Below are 15986 nucleotides of genomic sequence, written 5' to 3'. Positions count from 1 at the left end.
TGCAGAGAGAATGTGCACACTCCAAACAACCAGTGGTCAGGGTGAAAGCTGGCTCACGGGCAATGTGCGGCAATAAGCTGCCCATTAAACAACCTCAATGCCCACCTTGCATGTGTATCCGGCACTTTGCTTACACATCGCTGAAGATAACCGGCCTCTGTTCTGCTGAAAAGCTGAGAGAATGAACCTGTTTTACATAGTGCTAAAGAGAAAATGAACTCCATGGCATTTTCACAAGTTCCAATTGTCCCAAGATACCTTCTGATGTATGTATGAATTGCAGTACAGGAAATGCCAAGTGCAGTGCTAATGGCAGCAAAGAGCACAAAGACACAAAGCAACCATCTGAAGACATTTTCTTATCCATCAATTATATCTCTTGGAGACCTTGAGAATAAGATTTACCTTCTACCATTTGCATTAAATGCACCTCAAGGCATAGTACTTTGTTTCTGAAGTTCAGTTCCATTGACATCAATACAATAAGCCTCTGGCACCCAGTTTTAAACAGTGCGATAACTTCAGATGAACCCACAGTACATTGGAATTTCACCTGTTTAGCACATGAGAATAAAGCTAGATATGTTGGTGGTTGCAGAGCTGCGTCTAGCAGACCTATTGCATCCAAAACCGATGCTAAATCCTGAATATTGTGGGTATGCTATGTTGCTGGAATGTGTAGTGATACTTATTAGATGTTCCCAGCAATGTGCATATGATAAATTATTCTAAACCTGAATCTAAGATATTGCTGATAAATAGAGGAAATTAAAATATTTCAGATAGACCTAAAATCATTAAAAATAATTGCAAAAATAAGTTAACTTATAGGATTTACAGTATCAATGACTTGGGTTTAGTTTCCACTGCTGCCTGTAAGAAGTTTGTACGTTCTCCTGTGACAGAGTGGATTTCCTCCCACAGTCCAAAGACATAGCGGTTGGTAGGTTAATTGGACATAGTAAATTGTCCCATGATTAGGCTCGGATTAAATCGAGGATTAAGTTGGGCAGCATGGCTGAAAGGGTCGGAAAAGGCTATTCCACGCTGTATTTCAATAAACAAATAAATTAATTAATTAAAACCTTAACACTCAAATGTAATGGAGAGAAGGAAGCAAACTACTAACTTTTCAAGTTAAGTTTAACAAAATGACATAAATGAATGGAGTTGTGGTAGTTACAATGTAAAGGGGACAGATCCCTCAGCTTAGCAAGTCTGTGCTCAGTCTGCTGTTGGTCGGTGAGTTGGGCCGTGGAGGAAAAAGGAACTACCACCTGTCCCCTTTCTCACCCCGTACTACATGTACAAACATCTGAGATAAGTAGACTCATGCTTTGCAGATGCCTGATGGTTTCTGTAGGAGACACCAGCAGTGGATTGGTACAATCTAGTTCAACAACATGGGTGTGCTGTGTTTTGTTCATAATAATAGGCTGCAGTTAGCATGCCCTATATTAATGGATGGCAGAAATCCATCCAGATTCCATCAAAGCACCCAGGCAAATAAACTCCAGATAATTAAGTAAAACTGAAATAAAAACTAATAGTGGCTGTGACAAGTTACTTGATCGTTAGAAAAGCCCATCTATTTCACTAGTTAGTCAGAGGGTCATAGAGAGACACAGCACTGAAATATTTCCTTTGCCCTGCTGAGCCCATGAGTGTAACCGCCCACTTACACTAATCATTCTTCGTTACCCCGACATTAATCCCATTTTGTATTCCCTCCACACTCTCACCACTTGCCTACACACTCAAGACAATTCACACTGGCCAATTAACCTCCTCACTCGAGATGTGGGAGGAAGCTAGAGCATCCAAGGAAAACTCAAACAATCACAAAGTAGGCGTGAGAACATTGTACAGCTAGCACTTGAGGTCAAAATTAAACCTGGTTTCAAACGTTAAGAGCTAGGCCACTGTGCCACCAGTTAACAGAAGGAAATCTGTTGTCTACCCTATATTTGACTCTAAACCCATGCAGCCATAAAGAAGATAAGGCAGTGGCTATATTTTAGTAGAAGTTTGAGGCAATTTGGTCTGTCAATTAAAACACTCAAAAACTTCTACGGATGTACTAAGGAGAGTATTCTAACTGGCTGCATTAGTTCTGGTATGGGGGAGACGGCTACTACACAAGATCGAAGCAAGTTTGTGAAACTTGTAAAATTTGTCATCTTCTTCAAGGGTACTAGCTTCCACAGTATCTAAGACGTCTTCAAGGAGTTGTGTCTTAGGAAGGAGGCAACCATCATTCAGGACTCCCACCACTTAGGACATGTCCTCTTCTCATTGTGACTGTGGAAAGGAGATACACATGTGTAAAGACACACACTCAGTGATTCAGGAACAACTTTTTCCCCTCTGCCCTCTAATTTCTAAATGGATATTGAACCCATGAACACAACCTCACTACATTTTTTTACTTCTGTTATTTTTCTGCTGCTTATTTTAACTTAACTATTTAATGGGTATATACTATATATATATATATATATATATATAAAACACACACATACATATATACATATATACACATACATACACACGTACACATACACACACATATACATATACAGATATACACAGTAATTCAGTTTTTTCTCTAAAATTATTTGTCATTTATTATATTTTATTGCTGCTATAAAGTTTAAAAAATTCATAACATTTGTTGGTGATATTAAACCTGATTCTGATTCTGATTTTGATCTGCTTGACAACTGGCATGCTGCCTTCTGGGTGCCAGGGTCCAGAATATCTCAGAACAGGTCCTCAGTGTTCTTAAGTGTGATGGTGAACAGCCAGAAATGATGGTCCTTGAAGGTACCAATGATATGAGTCGGACTAGTGACAAGGTTCTGAATAGGAAGTTCAAGGAATTAGGTGTTAAGTTAATAGGCAGGGCCTTCAGGGTTATAATCTCAGGATTGCTACCCATGTCACGTGCTAGTGAGGCCAGAACTAGAAAGATTATATGTGACTATGGAGTTGGTGTAGGAGAGAGATTGTTGGATCATTGAGATCTCTTCTAGGGAAGGTGCAAGCTAAACAGAAGGAATGGTTTGACCCTACACTGGAGGGTGATTAATATCCAATGCTGTAAGGTGGGGATTAAACTAGATTTGTAATACTGTATGCAGATAGATTGGGAAAATATGGTTGGTGCTGGATTCCAGGAGGAGGAATTTCTAGAGTGCTTACAAGATGGCTTTTTAGAATAGCTCATGGTTGAGCCCACTAGGGAATCAGCTATTCTGGATTGGGTGGTATGCAGTTAACTATAATTGATTAGAGAGCTTAAGATAAAAGAACACTGAGAAGAGTGATCATAATATGATCAAATTCACTCTGAAATTTGAGAAGGAGAAGCTAAAATGAAATGTATCAGTATTACAGTGGAGTAAAGGGAATTACAGAGGAATGACAGAGGAGCTGGCAGGGATGATGGTAGAGCAACAATGGCTGGAATTTATGGAAGCAATTTGGAAGGCAAAGGTTATACACATACCAAAGAGGAAAAAGTATTCTGAAGGAAAGATGACACAACTGTGGCTAACAAAAGAAGTCAAAACTAACATAACAGCCAAGGAGAGGGCATATAATAGAACAAAAGTAAGTGGGATTTTAGAGGATTGGGAAGCTTTTAAAGGCCAACAGAAGGCAACTAAAGAAGTCATTATGAAGGTAAATAGGGAATATGAAAGAAAACTAGCCAATAATATTATTATTAAAGAAGATACAGAAGGTTTCTTCACAATAATGAAGTATAAAAGAGAAGCACGAGTGGATATCGGACCACAAGAACACGATGATGCAGTGGTAGTAATGGTGGATAATGAAATTATGGACGAACTGTATAAATATCTTGTATCAGTCTTCACTCTGGAAAACACCAGCAGTATGGTGGAAGTTCCAGGTGTGAGAGGTCATGAAGTGTGTGAAGTTACCATTACTAGAGACAAAGTTCATGGGAAACTGAAAGATTTGAAGGTCGATAAGTCACCTGGACTAGATGTGTACATCCCAGAGTTCTGAAAGATGTGGCTGAAGAGATTGTGGAGGCATTAGCAATAATCTTTCAAGAATCACTAGATTCTGGAATTGGTCCAGAAGACTGGAAAATTGCAAATGTCACTCCACTCTTCAAGAAGGGAGAGAGGCTGAAGAAAGGAAACTATATGCCAGTTAGCCTGACCTCAGTGATTTTGGGAAGATGTTGGAATCAATTATTAAAGTACTTGGAAGCACATGATAAAACAGGCCATAGTTTGTTTGGTTTCCTCAAGAGGAAATCTTGCTTGACAAATCTGTTGGAATTCTTTGAAGAAATAACAAGCAGGATAGAAAAAGGAGAATTGGTTTATGTTATGTACTTGGATTTTCAGAGGTCTTTGACAAGGTGCTATACATGATGCTGCTTACAGGAAAGATTCTAGCATCAATAAAGCAGTGGCTGATTGGCAGGTAGCAAATGGTGGGAATAAAGAGAGCCTTTTCTGGCTGACTGCCAGTGACTAGTGGTGTTCCACAGGGATCTGTGTTGGGACCAATTCTTTTTATGTTATATGTCAAAGATTGAATGATAGAATTAATGGCTTTGTTACAAAGTTTGCAGACAAAATGAACATAGGTTAAGGGGCAGGTACTTTTGAGGAAGTAGAGAGTTTAGAGAAGGACTTAGCTAGATTAGGAGAATGGGCAAAGAAATGGCAGATGGAATACAGTGTCGGGGAGTGTATGGTTATGCACTTTGGTAGAAGAAATGAAAGAGATGACTGTTTTCTAAATGGAGAGAAAATACAGAAGACTGAGATGCAAAGAGAATTGGGAGTCCTTGTGCAGGTTTCTCTGAAGGTTAACTTGTAGATTGAGTCTGTGGTGAGGAAGACAAATGCGATGTTAGCATTCATTTCAAGAGAACTAGAATATACAGTAAAAGCAAGAAGGTAATGTTGTGACTTTATAAAGCACTGGTAAGTCCTTATCTGGAGTATTGTGAGCAGTTTTGGGCCCCTTATCTTAGAAAGGCTGTATTGAAACTGGAGAGGGTTCAAATGAGGTTCACGAAAATGAGTCCAGCATTGAATGACTTGTCATATGAAGAGCATTTGATGGCTCTGGGCCTGCATTCACTAGAATTCAGAAGAATGACGGGTGACCTTATTGGTGGTGAAAGGCATTGATAGACTAGATGTGAAGAGGAAGTTTCCTACAGTGCAATTTTTGTAGCCTTGGCAGAACAGTTGCCAAGCCAAGCTGTGATGCATCTAGATAGGGTGTGTTCTATGTTGCATTTATAAAAATTAGTGAGGGTTGATGAGGGCCTACTGAATTTCATTAGTCTTCTGATGAAATGAAACTATAGGTGGCCCATAGCATCAAGGTGGTCAGCTCATGACAAACTATTGATGATGCTTGCATCCAGGAACTTGAAGGTCTTAACATTCTCTATCCAACATGATAAAAAAGCAATCCAGTGGTGGAGAAACTCATTTTCAGTTGTGTACACTGGAAGTATTTTCCACATTGGCAGTATTTTCGGACCAAGGATAACTTGAATCTCCTTTGTTTTTATGGGTTCTGAGGCAGCTCATAAGGCTGTTGTAGGAAGCACAGATAGGAGAAGTTCTGGCATCTGAAGCTATTGCACCAACTACTTAAATGGGTAAGTAATTGGTGCAATAGCTTCAGATGACGGTTATGGTAAGCCCAGCATATATGGTCCTGGTGACTTTCTCCCCATTATCGAAACTTGTACTTTAAGTATAAAATCTTCAACAACAAGCTACGTACTGGAGGAACTCTGTGGGTCATACAGCATCTGAGGGGGATGGGAGTGAAGGAATTGTCAGCGTTTCCTGTTGAAACCCTGCATCAGGAGTCTTAAACCTCTCTACTTTTCATTTGTGAAGGTAAATCCTACTTCTCTTTGAGTTTCTAATTTTAACAAGTATTTAATGAAAAATGTCAATCTATGCTCTGATATTGTTTTCTTTAAACAGCATTTTTGCTCTAATGCATGCAAGACAAAAAAAAAATGGAAAATTATTATTTTAAATCAGGCTTTTGAAAAGCTTTGTTTTTTTTTTATTTTCATCTTTCTTACAGAAGGCCTGTCTGTGAACAACAGATATGAAAAGCTTTTAAAACAGAGGCTTTTATCACAGCAGGGCGCATCAGCAAGTGAATACATCAAGTGATTGTACACATGTAGGGTAGTGGTGGGAATGCAGTAAATAAGAGAAAATGTACTCTTACAGAACAACTTGTATGATGTATCTTTGGTAAAGCTGAGACAAATGTGTTGCTGATGGATTTGAGGTGCAGTTAAATTCCATAGGAGAGGGACCATGAGCCAAGTCAGTGTAAAACCCCATTCAACAGGAAGATGGAAGGAAATCAGAGGATCTCCAATACGGTACCTTAATAATTTCACACAGCGAAGTTTGAACTCAAGGCCAATAAACTCATAAGTCTAAGAGCTTCACATTTATTGTTACATCTTTTAGAATTCACGGTTAGTAGCAGATACACCAATACATTTGGCTTAAGTATTGCTGCCTCATTTTAAGAAGGAAGGAAAGAAGTGTTAAATATTTTGTTCTTATTTTCATTTTACCCTATGGTGAAGAAATACACTCCTATATTTTTCTCATTGGTTCCTTTTATTGCATATTAATTGTACACCCTCAGCACACAAAGCATTGCTTCTGAAATCTAGTTGTATGGATGCCTTTTGACCCAAATGGCAGCACATCACAGGAAGCAGACTCCCCTCTATGGACTCTCTGACTGCCTCAATAAAGCAGTAAGCATAATCAAAGGTACCACCAGCCCCAAATGTTCTCTCTTCTCTCCTCTGCCATTGGGCAGAACGTAAAAAGTCTGATAGTACATAATACCAGACATAGGGGCAGCTTCTGTCCTACTGTCATCAGACTTATGAATGAACCTCTTCTAAAGTACGATGGACTCTTGGCCTGACTATCTACCTTATTATGATCTTGCATTTTATTGTTTACCTACACCGCACTCTTTTGATAGCTTTTACAGTTTATTCTGCATTATTATTGCTTTACTCTTTTCTATCTCAATGCAGTATGTAATGAGTTGATTTGCATAAACAGTAGGAAATACAAGATTTTCATTGTATCTTGGTGCATGTGACAATAATAAATCAATAGCAGAAACTGGAAGGAAAAAAGAGACGTAGTAGATGTCAACCTTCACAAATTTTCATCGATTCCATACACATTAACATTTGAATGCAAGGTTAATAAACATATGCTTGAATGGTAGGTGAAGAACTTAATAATACATTTTTGACAGTGTAAAATAAAAGTTCTATATTTCCTGGGAGTTCAGACATCAGTCATGACTACATTAGTGTAGACTTAAAACAGTCAAGTTGACATGAAAGATATATTTGCCAGTAAAGTACTTGTTTTTTCTTGAGGTTAATAATATCAACTTTAATTTAGATTAATACTCACGATAATAGGCTACATCTTCCAGTTTAATGTGATCCATGAAACTAAAATTTCTTTCGATTTCTAAATTTCTCCATGGGATCATTTATCCTCAAGGAGACTACTCTTAGCTTATCCAATCGAGATGGAGACCATTCAGCTCATGTCAGCTTCCAGGAAGCAACTCATTCCATCTCTCCTAATTTCCCAGTACACTTGCAATTTATCCTTTGTCACAGACTCTTTAACTCCTCTTTGATTCATTTGGCCATTTACCAGCATAAATGGGCACTACACAACAATTAAACCACGTTAAATTGTTAGCGAGGAGGGAAGACCACTGTCTTTTTTAGCCTCTTTTCCCTTCCATTAAATACATAACATGTGTGCCAATACAATCTGCCTGCCATGCGGTGTGATCTTTTCGTCACCAAAAACTTCTGTGAGATGCTACAGTCAAGTGTCAGCAGCTTTATTGATTGTTCCTGTCCTACCATGAATGGTGCATACCTTAATTCAGTACTAAATGACTAACTCTTTCCTTAGCCAAGGTATCTATTCTATTAAACTTGCACTATAAAATTATTCAGCCTTGGTACCGCATTGTCATTTAGTGCCTACTTGTTTTCATGAACATTATATGCTGTTCCCTTTACATCATAGCTTGTCAATATTAATGCTCATTTTATCTTCTGCTATTTCATCTTTACCTTTTCAGCAGGAACTCATTCCCCTGTCCTGTTTATCGCTTTCTCAATTAATTTCTTGAAGCATATTGTTGTCATAATTCAAATATCTAGAATATTTAACTTGTCTTTCAATGCTAATACATTTTCGAGATGAATTAGTATAACTTCTTTTTCAGAGCTTCTAATATATTAAATAAAAATCAATCCTTAACATATCCGTTCTCCTATTTTCTTTATCCAGCTCTTTTAGCAATTAGTTTCAGGAAATTTGATTTTCCTCATAAAGGTAATTATTTTATCTCATGTTTCTATTTTGTCATGTCTTCTTCCAAGTCTGTTCCATTTGGAGCTTATACTAGTGTCGTATTCTTAAGTAATATTTATCTCTTTCTGTATGGTTTCTGTTCTTGCCTTATTGAAAACTGTGTCACATCTACAGTTATTGTTTTCTGTCGATAAGATTCTTCACATCATCTCCTGGTTCCTCATCTCAAAATTGGTACAATGGGCAAGTTCTTACTTTTTTCTGTAGCTACATCATAGTAATCTTTGCTACAAAACTTTCCCTGCAACGTGTTCCTGCTTTCAGGTCCCCTGTGATATTATATACTCAGTGGCCACTTCATTAGGTACCTCTTGTACTAATAAAGTGGCCACTGAGTATATGCTCATGGTCTTCTGGTGCTGCAGCCCATCCACTTCAAAGTTTGACATGTTGTGTGTTTGGAGATGATCTTCTGCACACTACTGTTGTAATGCATGATTATTTGAGTTACTGTTGACTTTTTGTCAGTTTGAACCAATCTGTATATTCTCCTCTGATCTCTCTCATTAACAAGGTGCTTTCACTCACTGAAATGCTGCTTACTGGATGCCTTTTTTTGCACCATTCTCTGTGAGCTCCAGAGATTGTTGTAACCGAAAATCCCAGAAGAACAGCACTTTCTGAGATACTCAAACCACCCTATCTGGCACCAAAATCATTCAACGGTCAAAGTCAGTTAGATCACATTTTCTTCCTCATTCTGATGTTTGGTCTGACAACAACTGAACCATGTCAAAGAGCTTTTAGGCATTGAGTTGTTCCCACATGATTAGCTGTTTACATAGAACATAGAATAGTACAGCACATTATTGGCCCTTCGGCCAAAAATGTTGTGCCAACCCTTAAACCCTACCTCCCATATAACCCCCCACCTTAAGTTCCTCTATATACCTGTCTAGTAGTCTCTTAAGCTTCACTAGTGTATCTGCCTCCACCACTGACTCAGGCAGTGCATTCCATGCACCAACCACTCTGTGAGTAAAAAACCTTCCTCTGATATCCCCCATGAACTTCCCACCCCTTATCTTAAAGCCATGTCCTCTTGTATTCAGAAGTGCTGTCCTGGGGAAGAGGTGCTGACTATCCACTCTATCTATTCCTCTTAATATCTTGTTCACCTCTATCATGTCTCCTCACATCCTCCTTCTCTACTAAGAGTAAATCCCTAGTTCCCTTAACCTCTGATCATAATGCATACTCTCTAAACCAGGCAGAATCCTGGTAAATCTCCTCTGTACCCTTTACAATGCTTCCACATCCTTCCTATAGTGAGGTGACCAGAACTGGACACAGTACTCCAAGTGTGGCCTAACCAGAGTTTTACAGAGCTGTAAACAACAGGAATTCTGCAGATGCTGGAAATTCAAGCAACATACATCAAAGTTGCTGGTGAACGCAGCAGGCCAAGCAGCATCTATAGGAAGAGGCGCAGTCGACGTTTCAGGCCGAGACCCTTCGTCAGGACTAACTGAAGGAACTTCAGTTAGTCCTGACGAAGGGTCTCGGCCTGAAACGTCGACTGCACCTCTTCCTATAGATGCTGCTTGGCCTTTTACAGAGCTGCATCATTACATTGCGACTCTTAAACTCTATCCCTCGACTTATGAAAGCTAACACCCCATAAGCTTTCTTAACTACCCTATCTACCTGTGAGGCAACTTTCAGTGATCTGTGGACATGTACCCCGCGATACCTCTGCTCCTCCACATTACCAAGTATCCTGCCATTTACTTTGTACTCTGCCTTGGAGTTTGTCCTTCCAAAGTGTACCTCCTCACACTTCTCTGGGTTGAACTCCATCTGCCACTTCTCAGCCCACTTCTGTATCCTATCAATGTCTCTCTGCAATCTTTGACAATCCTCTACACTATCTACAACACCACCAACCTTTGTGTTGTCTACAAACTTGCCAGCCCCCCCCCCGCTTCTACCCCCACATCCGGGTCATTAATAAAAATCACGAAAAGTAGAGTTCCCAGAACAGATCCTTGTGGTACACACCACTAGTCACAATCCTCCAATCTGAATGTACTCCCTGCACCACCACTGTCTGCCTTCTGCAGGCAAGCCAATTCTGAATCCACCTGGCCAAACTTCCCTGGATCCCATGCCTTCTGACTTTCTGAATAAGCCTACCATGTGGAACCTTGTCAAATGCCTTACTAAAATCCATGTAGATCACATCCACTATACTACCCTCATCTATATACCTGGTCATCTCCTCAAAGAACTCTATCAGGCTTGTTAGACATGATCTGCCCTTCACAAAGCCATGCTGACTGTCCCTGATCATACCATGATTCTCTAAATGCCCATAGATCCTATTTCTAAGAATCTTTTCCAACAGCTTTCCTACCACAGATGTAAGGCTTACTAGTCTATAATTACCCAGACTATCCCTACTAACTTTTTTGAACAAGGGGACAACATTCGCCTCCCTCTAATCCTCCGGTACCATTCTCGTGGACAACGAGGACATAAAGGTCCTAGCCAGAGGCTCAGCAATCTCTTCCCTCGCCTCGTGGAGCAGCCTGGGGAATATTCTGTCAGGCCCCGGGGACTTACCTGTCCTAATGTATTTTAACAACTCCAAAGCCCCCTCTCACTTAATCTCTACATGCTCCAGAACATCAACCTCACTCATATTGTCCTCACTGTCATCAAGTTCCCTCTCATTGGTGAATACCGAAGAAAAGTATTCATTGAAGACCTCGCTCACTTCCACAGCCTCCAGGCACATCTTCCCACCTTTATCTCTAATCGGTCCTACCTTCACTCCTGTCATCCTTTTCTTCTTCACATAATTGAAGAATGCCTTGGGGTTTTCCTTTACCCTACTCACCAAGGCCTTCTCATGCCCCCTTCTTGCTCTTCTCAGCCCCTTCTTAAGCTCCTTCCTTGCTACCCCATATTCCTCAATAGGCCTATCTGATCCTTGCTTCCTAAACCTCATGTATGCTGCCTTCTTCCACCTGTCTAGATTTTCCACCTCACTTGTCACCCATGGTTCCTTCACCCTACCATTCTTTATCTTACTCACTGGGACAAATTTATCCCTAACATCCTGCAAAAGATCCCTAAACATCGACCACATTGTCCTGCAAAAACAATCATCCAAATTCACACCTGCAAGTTGTAGCCTTATAGCTTCATAATTTGCCCTTCCCCAATTAAAAATTTTCCTGTCCTCTCTGATTCTACCCTTTTCCATGATAATGCTAAAGGCCAAGGAGCGGTGGTCACTGGCCCCCAGATGCTCACCCACTGAGAGATCTGTGACCTGACCTCATTCGTTACCTAATACTAGATCTAGTATGGCATCCCCCGTAGTCGGCCTGTCACATACTGTGACAGGAATCCGTCCTGGACACACTTAACAAATTCTGCCCCATCTAAACCCTTGGAACTAATCAGGTGCCAATCAATATTAGGGAAGTTAAAGTCACCCATGATAATGACCCTGTTATTTTTGCACCTTTCCAAAATCTGCCTCCCAATCTGCTCCTCGGTATCTCTGCTGCTACCAGGGGGCCTATAGTGTACTCCCAATAGAGTAACTGCTCCCTTCCTGTTCCTGACTTCCACCCATACTGACTCAAAAGAGGATCCTGCTACATTACCCACCCTTTCTGTTGCTGTAATAGTATCCCTGGCCAGTAATGCCACCCCTCCTCCCCTTCTCCCCCCTCTCCATCCCTTTTAAAGCATTGAAATCCAGGAATATTGAGAATCCATTCCTGACCCGGTGCCAGCCAAGTCTCTGTAACGGCCACTACATCATAATTCCATGTATGTATCCAAGCTCTCAGTTCATCACCTTTGTTCCTGATGCTTCTTGCATTGAAGTACACGCACTTTAGCCCTTCTACCTTACTACCTTTACACCCTTTATTCTGCTTTTCTTTCCTCAAAGGCACTTTATATGTTAGATCTGGCTTTACTCCATGCACTTCTTTCACTGCTCTATCGCTCTGGGTCCCACACCCCTTGCAAATTAGTTTAAACCCTCCCGAACCATGCTCTCAAACCTACATGCAAGGATATTGCTCCCCCTCAAGTTCAGGTGCAACTCATCCAATCTGTACAGGTCCCACCTTCCCCAGAAGAGATCGTAATGATCCAAAAATCTAAAACCCTGCCGCCTTCACCAACTCCTCAGCCATCTCCTCCAATTCTTACCATCACTATCACGTAGAACTGGCAACAACCTTGAGGTCCTGTTCCTCAGCCTTCTGCCTAGTTCCCGAAACTCACACTTCAGGATCTCACCCCTCTTCCTGCCTATGTCGTTGATACCAACATTTATCACGACTTGTAAGTTTAGATACTTACATTGTCAAGCAGGTGTACAGGTGTACCTATACCTAATAAAGTGGCCACTGAGTGTAGGTATCACAGCCAGTCCTAGTTTTTCTGTAGTGACATCTTAGTAACCCTTGCTTCCAAAGGTTGTTTGCACTGTGTTGCTGCTTCCATTTCCCATTTTATTATAAACTATTTTTTGCATTGCTGTATAGTTTAAATAATAAAAGCAAGCCAAGAAGAGAGACAATTTACATTTGAAGCGGAGCATTTTCAATGCACATTTTACTACAGCATAGAAGCTATGCTCTACTTAAGCTTGAAATCATTATTTAAAAGATTTGTATCTCTTTCTATATAAACAGTAGTAATGAATGTAGGTTTCTCAATCAATTGCAATTAGAATTGAATAGCCATTGTACAAATTGTATAAGACAACATAAATTCAATTCATAGTAAAAGGCCTTGAAGGCAAAATAAATAGTTATTATTTTCTCACTTGAAACAAAAGAAAATAAATCTCTAAGATCAATTAAAAATGAATGAGTTAGGAAAAGCCTTATCCTAATATTTAAAGATGAAAGAGATCTTGCCACTTGTGAAATCATTTGTCTCTGTCTGTTCAATGACCCATGGCAATGATATGTTTTATCTCATTCTTTAAATCTGTTGGTTATAGCTCTACCTTTGTGGAAACAAGGGCCAAATAAAATCTGCACTGAATAAATATTACATTTACAATGGCAGTGCTGAATACATCTCTTGCACGGACATCCCCGTTTGTAGCAGCCATTCTGTAAGCATGCCTTTCACCTTGTAAGCTATTCAGTTGTGGAAATGGTATCATAATAGTAGCCATTGATCTTCCTCCTGATGGGTAATAAATTTTTCCATTTCTCATAAAGCTGTTTCGATATACTGCCAGAAACTGTTGAGAAAGAAAATATTCAAGGAAAAGCAATCTGATGCTGTTCAGATGAGAATACAGAACCATGTCCACTTTTCCCATTATTACAGTGATTGTTTATCTATATTGGTTCCAGCTTAAGCAATGGTCCATTTTACCTTTGTTTTCAAGTCCCTCCTCACACTCCTCTTTCTGTATCACCAGTGGGGCATCCTCATTTAAAAAAAACACAAACAGTGGTATCTATCTGGAAAGAGCTGCCAGAGGAAATGCCTGCAGTGGTACAATAACAACATTTAAAAGATACTTGGGCAGGCACAAGGACTGGTGGGGTTTGGAAGTTTATGGCCCAAATACTGATGAATGGGACTAGCTTGGATGGGACACTTCGGTCAGTGCAGGCCTGTTTGGCTGAACGGCCTGTTTTCATGCGCTTTCATATTTCATCTTTTCCCTCTGAATGATTCCTTTAGTTGCTCCCTGTAGGGTTTAAAAGCTTCCCAATCTTCTGTCTTCCCACTATTTTTTGCACTGTTTTATGCTCTCTCTTTTGCTTTTACATTAGCTTTGACTTCCCTTGTCAGCCATAGTTGGACTATTTTGCTATTTGAGTATTTCTTCATTTTTGGAATACACCTATCCTGCAACTTCCTCATTTTTTCCCGGAAATTCACACCATTGATGCTCTGCTGTCATTCCTGCCAGCATCTCCTTCCAATTTACTTTGGCCAACTCCTCTCTCATCAGTCAGTCAGTCAGTGGGTGCCAACCAAATCCGCGGTTGGTGGCTATGCACTTCCATCTTCTTCGATCTTGCGCTCTTTTTCTGGGTTCAGCTTAACTCAACCCAGTCCATTGCTTCACATTATCGTACCAAGTGGTTCGCTGCCTTCCTCTTTCCCTCTTTCCTTCTATCATCCCTTCCAATAACAATTTCTGCAGTCCACCACCTCTTAACAAGTGCCCGGCATATTCCAGCTTCCTTTTCTGCACATTCTTCAGCAACTCCTTTTCTCTCCTCGCTCTCTTCAACACTTCCATATTACTGATCTTCATCACCCATCTAATTTTCTGCATTCTCCTTAAACACCACATTTCAAATGCCTCCAGTCATCGTTGCGCTTCCTTGCATAAGGTCCACGATTCAACTCCATACAACAGACTGAGACAGCACGTCACTCAGGCTCCAGAACGTTGATCTTGCAATCTCAATTCTTCGTCTCATTTCTGTATCACGTCTCTCATCCTCTGTGACCATCTGTCCCAAGTACACAAACTTCTTGACTTGCTCTATGCCTACGCCGTTAATTTTGATACTGATTTTGGGGACTTCTTTCTTCCGTGATACTACCATCATCTTTGCCTTTGCAGCATTTATTTTCATTCCAAATCATTCACCTTCAGCATTTATCTTATCTACTATTCTAAGTAACTCGTCCTCAGTCTCAGCTAACAACACTGAATCATCTGCATACCTCAAGTTGTCCACCATCACTCCATCAATTTGGACACCAGCTTCATCGTTCAACACACTGAAGATTACCTCTGAGTAAACGTTAAATAATAAAGGGCAGATAATGCAGCTCTTTTTGGATCTCAACTTCCGGTGAATTCCCAGCACTAGTTCTTATTACTGCCTTCTGATGCCAGTACAGACTCGCAATCAGTCGAAGGTCTTTCCCATCTAGCCCCAATGAGTTCAGGCAATTGACCAGCTGTTCATGATTGACTCGGTCAAAAGCTTTTTCGTAATCGAGGAAGCACATGTAAATGTCTTTTTTTTTCCAAGACCTCATTCCACAATCATTCGCAAATTGAGAATCCCTTCACGGGTACCCTTACCTGGTATAAATCCGCTCTGGCACTCATTAATTTCATTAAGAACTGTCCTTTTCATTCTGGTTAGAAGTATTAATAACAAGATCTTGGAGGCATGACGTGTAAGACTTATAGTTCTAAAGTCTGAGCATTTTGTGATCTTACTTTTCTTTGGGATCATGACAAACTCTGACACCACAAAATCTGTTGGCCACTTTTCTGTTGAGTAGATTGTATTGCAAAGCCTCATGATCTCGTCAACATCTGAGTTGCTAAGGCATTTCAACATTTCAGCTGTAATACCATCTACACCGCAAGCTTTACCAGTTTTTAATTTTCCAATGGCTGCCCTTACTTCCGCTACCAAAATTTCTGGACCTTTCATGTTCTTCTCACTCACTTGATCATTTCCAGCATCGTAGTACAATTCCCTAATGTATTCCATCCATCTACTTTCCACCTTGTCATTCTCA

Source organism: Mobula hypostoma, chromosome 5 (assembly GCF_963921235.1).
Source record: "Mobula hypostoma chromosome 5, sMobHyp1.1, whole genome shotgun sequence".
Taxonomy (NCBI): domain Eukaryota; kingdom Metazoa; phylum Chordata; class Chondrichthyes; order Myliobatiformes; family Myliobatidae; genus Mobula; species Mobula hypostoma.
This window is presented reverse-complemented; position numbering follows the sequence as displayed.